Source organism: Octodon degus, unplaced genomic scaffold (assembly GCF_000260255.1).
Source record: "Octodon degus isolate 3935 unplaced genomic scaffold, OctDeg1.0 scaffold00013, whole genome shotgun sequence".
NCBI lineage: Eukaryota > Metazoa > Chordata > Mammalia > Rodentia > Octodontidae > Octodon > Octodon degus.
The window spans coordinates 21,760,718-21,770,037 of NW_004524589.1; positions in this window are offsets into that span (position 1 = coordinate 21,760,718).

Consider the following 9,320-nt stretch of genomic DNA (forward strand, 5'->3'; position numbering starts at 1 on the left):
TTGATAAAGTTTTATCCATGAGAAACTTGGGAAAATTTCTTTCAAGTCACTGAATTGTAGTGAGTGCTCTGCATCAATTTTGCATTTATTTTTACAGCAAATGCAGTGAGTATTGTTAATTAAAAACTATCCTTTTTTCTTTTTCTTTTTTTTTTTTTTTTTATTCTTGCTTTTTTTTTTTTTTGATTGAACTCAGGCCCTTGTGCTTGCCAGGCAAGTGCTTATTCTACTGAGCCATCTCCCTGGCTCCCATTTTTAAATATTGATGTTTGTCTTTTGATGAACCAAACTGATATATATATATATATATTCTGAGCCCCAATCCATATAAAGACGTAGAAAAGCAACTTTTCACCACAGGTTTTTTTGTTTGTTTGCTTTTAGTTTTGTTTTTGTTTTGCATTTTAGGGAAAGGTCTAGAGGGTAATCAGGCTCTCACTACTAGATTGGACTCATAGTGATTCTCCTGTTTACAGCCTCCCAAGAGCTGGGATTACAAGCAGGTGCCACCACACCTAGTCTCAATCACTGTCTCAGCACACCCTAGGGGCAGGACTGGCACACCACAGGTGTTTTTTTTTTTTTAAATCTCTCCAAAGTACAAGCCAAAATGAATGTTTGTAAGTCATCTTCCTTAGGCAATTAAGGAAGGTGTTTTATATGAAGGATGCAGTCCTTTAAGTATTCTGAAAACCTCAGAAAAGTGTATTTGAGCTTCCCCTGTCATATAGTATCCAAAACTTAACCTCCATTCCATATCCATTTAGTCTTTGTTATTCATGTTTCTTAGTTTCTATGATCTACAGTTCTCCAAACACAATGGAACAGCATAGATCCAGAGTTGCTTACTAATCTAGTTTCCAAGGCCTCCTTCATCTCTGGCTCTTGCTAATCAACTATAACTTCTGTTATACTCAGTCATCTATTTCTTAAATGTAGGTTCATCCACACTTCCAAGCATTTTGCTTCAAGGTTAGTGTAGACTGTGCAGGCTACTTGGAGTTGCTGGAAGCACACCACGTATTAATTTCCTAAGTTTATTCTTTTCTTTTTTCCACATTTCTTTGTTAGCTGAAAGGACTGGTGAGATCTGATGCTGTAACCTTTCTTGAGTAGAGCATACCCCACCTACAGAAGGAACCCATTCACCTTCTTGTGAGTACCTATCTTCATAGGAGAGGACAAGCACAAACAAGACTAGGGAAAAGAGCAGACAGGAATTGCTATTTTTGTGATTTTTGTCCTCACCATTTTGCTCATGTTTTGAAGAATACGACACTTTGCCAGAATACGACACTTGAACTTCCCTTCAAGCAAATCCAAAAGTATCCTCAGTACATCTGGAGCCCAGCCTTTTTTTCTATTAAAACCTCATTTTATCAGGCACATTATTGGGGAATTAATTGTCTCTAGTAATATTATCTTACCGCTGTCTTCTTCTTACTACTGGTTAAAATGATACATGACATTTGTTTTAGACTGAGATACTTTTTTCTTTTCTTCTTTTGAGAGGAAACTAATGTGATCCCATGGCAAGCTTCCCATAGGCACATCAACAGCATGGTGGGACTCAATCAACACATCCCCTACACCACCTGGGAGGTGTTGTGAATGTACTCAATGTCCAATAATTTGGTCATTGATTTATTAAATATGTATTCAATTGATGTAAACTACAAAACACTTTTCATATGTCAGTGTATTCAGCTAAATAAAGTTCTATTTTTAATTCACAAAACAAAATAATGTATTCACTAAAACTGTTTGAAAGATAATGGAGAACATTTGCTGTTTTAGTTGTCTCCTGGTAAAGTTCTAGATCGTGCTGTCCCTTGGCTTTGAGATTTCGTAAATTCTATCAGTGTTTCTACTTTGTCCTTGAATTACTGATGATTTCATTTGGTGAAAATGTTCATGTGCTCTTAGCCCCTTTAAAATGTAATAAACATTTAAAAAGGTCCTTGCTTTCAGGACCTTTCAAACCAAAACAAATAAATGAAAAGGATAAAGGAATTCTCCAAATATCTTTTTTATTCAAAATAATTGCAGAGAAGGTCTTATACATCTATTACTGGTTGGAAAAAATCCCTTTATTCATTGATCTGAATAAATTTTACCATTATGTGAGGCTTTTCAAGCAGCTAAGAACCATCTGAAATCAGGAAGCTGTTTTTTCATCATTGAAAGAAAATTAGGCCCTTCATTTATCCAGAAGTTATTATCTTTGTGTATCCATTTCCAAACAAGAAAGACATCCCAAGGGACTGCTGAATAGCCAGAAAGGGGGGAGGAGCGTGAGGGGAGGTGAGAGAAGGAGGAGGAGAGGGGGAAGAAAAAGGGAAGGAGAAGGAGGAGAACAGGAGGCAGAAGAGATAACTGGAAGGCCCAGCAAGATAGCTCAGATATCTCAGTGGACTAAGCACATGCTTAGGCAAGTGCAGGGACCAGCGTTCCATCCCCAGCACCCCATGCTGTGCTGGCCCCACCTAAGGAGTACTGAGCCAGCCACTAAGTCCAGGTGTACATGCCTGTAATCCCAGTGCTGGTGGGGCTGAAAACAGGAGGATCACTTTGAGTCCAAGCTGCATAGTGAGACCCTGTGCAAAATACATTTTTTTTTAAAAAAAGAGACAACTGGAAGATTGCTGAAGCCTTTACTGACAGCACTAAGTGGTGCTAGTTGGGATTTTTGAGAATGAGAAAGATAACAGAAAACTACAAAATAAGCACTTCAAAAACACAGTCTGAAACTAATTAAAACTGGAATGTGTATATACATTGAAAGACCAATAGAAAACATCAATCTATTATACAGTAACAGATACATTAATGCTTGCAATAAAACAAGAGATATAGTCAAGTTCAAGCTATTCTATGTAATGTGTACACAAAATATTCAGTGTACTGGTTGATTTTGTGTCAATTTGAGATGTTAGAAGCTGGGCTGGATGGACTTGGTGATACCATGTCCTAGGGCTGGGAGGGCCCACCCTAGAGTGACTCAGCTCAAAAGGGGTACATAAAGGGGTTAAGAAAGGCTTTTGTGTGCCCCGCTTCCTTGGAGGAGTTCTGAACTTTGCAGAGCCACTTCCATGGAGGAGCTTGATTGATGCAGTGGCTCCACAGAGGAGTGGGATCGTTGCTGTGACTATACCTGACAATGTGGATTATGAGCCTTTGGGAATGGCTTATGGGAAGAGATTTAAAAAAAAAAAGATTTGGAGAAGTTACCTACTAGTGAAGAGCTAGAATGCCTTCAACTCTTATGTATGGGAAGGTCTGGTCAGAATTCAGAAGACTAGAATGCTGATAGAAAGGCTGCCTATAAAGACCAGGCTGGGGAGGTTTCTGCTGGGAAGGACCACATTGGTTGTTGGACTGTGATTTGTGTTATGACTTGGTAAAAGTTTGTCTGCATTTTGCTCCTGCCCAGAGACTTTGCCTGAAACTGAGATTAAGTGCAGTAGACTAGTTAATCTTGCAAAAGAAATCTCATGGCAATCAAATGTTGAACTAGTGGCATAGCTATGTTGTAGGCTTTTAATCAGATACATGTTGAGAGTCAAGAGTAAAAAACCCAGCAGGATGATTTGAAATGTGAGTTTGGCCAGCAAGGGAGGACTAAGATGGCTTTGGGCTGAAAAGATAGAGCTAAGATCCCCATTGCTCAGGAAGAATAGAAAAATAAAAAGATGTCCTGAGGGCATCACAGGAGGTGACAGGTTTTTGCTCTTGCAGCCTCAAAATCACAAGGGTGAGGGACTTTGCTTTGAGGAGAAAGCTAAAGAGCCCAATGTTCCAGAATGAAGGCAGCTTTCACACCAGGTTCCAGAATGGAGATGGTGGCCACACCAGATTCCAGAATGGCTCTGGCATAGAGAATTTGTTCCTCAAAATCAGAATCAGTGTGCACAGAAATCCAGGCACTTGACCCCTACAGCTAAAAGAGAATAGCCTGGCTATTGCTCCAGCTGCCAGCAGCCATTGGCATCATCCATCTGGCATTGGTTTTAGGTGCATTCAAAATGCAGGAGTTCAGAGATTAAAAAGGCTTCCACCTAGATTTCAAAAGGGCTGAAAGCCAAACAATGTGTCCCTAAGAGGGTACTGTGTAAAGCTGTGAGTGAAAAGCCTATTCAATGAAAACCTCAAAAGTTAAAAAAAAAAAAAAGCCAGAACCATGGATTGTCTAAGGAAAGCTGCAAAAACAGAGCAAAGCAGTCCCATGATAGAAGCCATGAGAGCTATCAGCAAAAATGCTGCAGGGGTAGATCCATGTAAATGTTAGCGCTCACAACTCATTACAGGTTGATTTGGATGTTCCACATAGAACTATCGGACTTAATATTTGCCCTTCTGGATTTTGGACTTCTTTTGCTCCCAATGGTTTATATACTGCTGTGTATACCTTTTGAAATGGTAATATTTGTCTTGTGCCTTTCAATGTTAGAAATGTTTAACTTTTCATTTGTACAAGGGCTCACAGCTAAGAGTTTGTCTTAGGTCTAGGAAACTTGGGACTTGGACTTTTCAGCATTGCTAAAACTGTTAAGACTTTGGTAACTATTAGAGATAGACTAAAATGCCTTTTGCATAAGGGATATACATGAGTCTTTGGGGAGGCAAGGACAAAATGTCATGGTTTTAATGTAATACAATGCTCAAGTTGTAAAATGTTATTAAGCATGTCTATATACACAAAAACTGGTTTAAGGAAATGTCTGGTTGTCAAGTTGACAAGGGGTGGATTGTAGTAGTTGATATTGTGTCAACTTGAGATGCCAGGAACTTGGCTAGATCAGCTTGGTGATACCATGCCCTAGGGCTGGGAGCAAGGGCCCACCCTAGAGTGACTCAGTACAAAAAAGCTATGTAAAGGGGTTAAGAAAGGCTTCTGTATACTCCACTTTTTTGGAGGAGTTCTGAGATTTGCAGAGCCACTTCCATGGAGGAGCTTGATTGATGTGTCGGCGCCATTTTGGAGGAGCTTGAATCTTCGCAGCAGCCACCACCACTTCCTTGAAGGAGCTTGGGTCTTTGTAGTCAGCATGGAAGGAAGAGAGAGGCATGATAGATGCCCTTCTGCCCCTTCTCTGCTCTTAGTGGTTTTCTGCCACCAGGAACTGCTGCCGCTGCCTTGGAGCCAGCCAAGTATCGACTGAGACCTCCACTAACTGTGAGCTAAATAAACCTTTCTTTCCTTAATTTTGACTGTTGGGTATTTTGTCCCAGCAGCAGTAGACTAGTAAATTAAAGTAGACTAGTAAATTATTTAATTGATCACAGAAACATCTCTATCCATCTTTGTAAATTTTTAATAAGCCCACAAAAATATTGTAGAACATACAATGATGTTTTGCTTGAGTTCTAAATAAATTAACAGTTTTTCAGGATTGTGCCAAACAAATAAAAAATTAGCACGGTTCACTATTTCTGAATAACACAGTTCAGTGAAAATTGTACTTTCAAATTACCATGTTTAACTTTCAATGCTCCAATCTATTCAAAGAAACAGCTTTATTGCCTGTGTACAAGCAATGTTTTGCAAGCACTGCTATACTTCTGAAGACACAGAAACCCAGAAAAGAGTGGGACAGATAGGTTTGGCACCTATAGTATGTTCTATTATAGTGATACAGAAGGAGCAAACTGATCAAGATTGATCTTAATTCATTCAGCAGGTTACCTAGGTCCATAAACATCAAAACTTAACCAAAGCAAGCCATATCACTGGGACACCTGCACTAACTAAAAGTACTCTGGAGAAGCAAGAGTTTTCTACCTTAACTGATCTTCACTCTAGACTCAACACAAAAACCCTAGAAATACAACAAAACAATGTAACAATGGCTTGGAAAACTCTTAACTCCCCAAAAGTTGATTTTATGAACACTGAAATAGAGGAAGTCTCAGGGAAAAAGTAATAAAAAAATCTTATGGTTAAAATACTTGAAGTGAACAAAGAAGGAACAAGTCATGGAAGGACTGAAGAAAGAAACTAAAGGTATAAAATTTTATTTGATAAAATAATTGTAGAACTCATTTCAAATCTATGCACTGACGTGGATACCCAGGAAGTTGGGGTATGTACAACCCCAAATACACATGACTAGAAAAATAAACCTCTCTACAACATCATAGTCAAAATACCAAAAATTCAGAAGAACCAGAAAAATAATCAGGTAACTTTTGTAGGCCAGTCCATAAAAATATTAGCATAATTCTCAACACATATTTTAAAAAGCATGAGAACTTGGAGAAAAGTTGTTCAAGCCCTAAAAGAAAACAGTTCCCAATCCAGATTGCTATAGCAGCAAAATTAGCCTTTAAAATTGGTAGAGAAATAAAAACCTCCTATGACAAAGATAAGCCAAGGTTTCTGACGTCCAAACAAGCACTGTGGAAAATAATTAGAGGTAGTTTATTCAATTTTATTAGTACATATTTATAGCACATAACAATCACATTCCTCATGGGGAATTTGTACTTATACATAACACATATTCTTTTTTTTTTTCCAGAACCAGGGATTCAACTCAGGCCCTTGCACTTGCTAGGGAAGTGCTTATTCCACTGAGCCATCTCCCTGGCCCCTACATATTTATTTTTATACACTTCTCATAGGTCCATCCTCCTTCCCAGCATCTCTTGCCCCTCTTCCCATATGCAAAATATCTCTCTCACTATTGCTTATTATTTATTTTTTATTTTTCTATTTATTTGTATTTTGGGTTTCTCAAATAGTCAAGCTTGTGTATCTGACTTATTTTGCTTACTCTTATGGTCACAAGGTGCATTTGCTTTTGTACACACAACTCAAGTTTGTCCTTGTAAATGGCAGAGTAACACTCCATTATGCTTAATGCCACATTTCGTTCATTCATCCAACTGCTGATGTGTATGTAGACTGCTTCCAAAATTTAGCTATTATGAATTACGTTGTTATAGTCATGGGTATTCATTTATCACTGCAATAGGATGTTTATGACTTTCAGGCATCCCAAAGAAGGGGCATAGCTGGATTGAATGGAATTTCTATTTTAGGTTTTGTGACTAATCCCCATAGTGATCATACTAGTTTACATTCCACTAATAATGTACGTGGGTTCCTTTCCCCCTGCAGCCTTGCCAAGATTTGTTGTTATCTGATTTTAAGTGATAGCCATTCTTTCTGGGGTGAGATGGAATCTTAGTATTGTTTTAATTTGCATTTCTACAATGGTCAAAGATGTTGAACATTTTCATGTATTTATTGGTCATTTGTATTTCTTCTGAGATGTGTCTGTTTATTTCAGTTCATTTTTGGTTGCACTTTATATTTGGGAGGAACATCTAATTTTTTTTTACTTTCTGGAAGTGTTTAGATATTATTCTTGTATCTGTGCACTAGCTGGCAAAATTTTTCCTATGCTGTAGGTTATCACTTCACTCTGTTAGTTGTTGCCTTCACTGTATAACAGGTTTTATCTTGATATGATCCTATTTATTCATTCTTGACAACTGGGGTTCTCTTCACAAAGTTCTTTTTTTTCAATAATTTTATTGAGAAACAAATAGCAATGAGACAGCTTCAAATATGATTAGTACATTGCATATTGTTTAGTGATTATTCATTGTACAAGATGCAGACATGATATCCTGTTTACAAACACTATTAGAACAAATTTTTCTATTCATTGAATTAAGAGAATGTAGCTGTATATCTATCCTAACTATTTTGAATATACTGAAACAAAATGGTACTACAGTTGTACCCCTTCTTTGTTTAGTTTTGTCAGAGAAGGATATTTGATTGTTATTTAAATATTATAGATGCATGAATTTAGCAAAATATTCCAATGTAGTCCAGTAGTCCATAACAATAGTGGGTTTTCTGTAAGACTGGCAATGTCAGAAGTTGTTGACTTGAGCCTTTTATAACAGCATATTAATATGGCTTTACTTTTTATACTTTGTTTTTATACTTTTCTATTGGATGGTTAAGACCAAGATAAAGCAAGACCAATATAGCAAGAAATGTAGCTGTATATGGTTAGATCTCTTCACAAAGTTCTTGTCTGTACTTCTGCTTCAAGAGTTTTACCTGTTTTGTGTTGCAGCAGATTGTTTGTTTCAATATTTAGATCTTTGATCTATTTTGATTTTCAGTTAGTACATAGTGAAAGATATGGCTCTAAATTCAACCTTCTTATTGTGGGATGGTCAGTTTTCCCAGAATCACACATTAAGAGGCTATAGTTTCTCCAGTGCAAATTATGGCCCCTTGGACAAAGATCTGTAGCTGAATGTGTTTGGGATTGTTTCCACATTCTTCTGTTCTATTGATCCACACGTGTGGTGATTATTTTTTCAATGTCATTCTGGGTCTTTTCATTATTACTTTGTAGCATAGCTTAAAGTTCAGGGTCATGGTATCTCCTGCCTTATTCTTGTTGCCCAGTGTACAAGATGCAAACATGATATCCTGTTTACAAACACTATTCATTCTGTTCTAGGTCTCATGTAGCTCTGTGTGAATTTTAAGATTATTTTCTTTAGTTCTGTGAGAAATACTATTAGTATTTTGATTGGGATTGCATTAAATCTGTATACCAGTACTGGGTGCCGTGCCATTTTTACTTTAGTGGTTCTGCTTATCAATGAATGGGGCACAGCTTTCCCTTGTCTGGTGTCTGCTTCAGTCTCTTATTTCAGAGTACCATAATGTGAACTGAAGAGGTCTTTTCCTTCTTGTTTAATTCCTAAGTATTTAATTTTTTTGATGTCATTATGTTTCCTTAATTTCTTTCTCAGTGTTTATTATTGAAGTATAAGGAATATGACTGAGTTTTCTGTATCCTACTATAGTACTAAATTTGGTTATCAATTATAAGAGTCTTTTGCTAGATTTGGAGAGTCTTCTATGGAATCGAACATGTCATCTGCAAATAAGAATTTTATTTCTGGCTTTTTCATGCCTATGCCTTCTATTTATTTATCTTCTCTGGCTAATATTTTGAGTACTATATGAGACAGGAGTGATGATAGCAAAAACCTTTGATTGGGTCCTGATTATAGAGGAAAAATTTTCAGCTTCTCCTCATTTAATAGGACATTTGCCATTGTTTTGTCATTAATGACTTTTATCAGATTGATTTTGCATATATTCTTAGGATTTTTTATGAATGGAGATGAATTTTGTCAAATCCTTTTCCCACATCAATTGAGATGATTGTAGCATTCTTGTCCTTATTTTTGTTTATGTGGCATGACATATTTATGGATTTGAATATGTTGAACTATCCCTGCATCCCTGGGATGAAACCTACTTGGTCATGGTA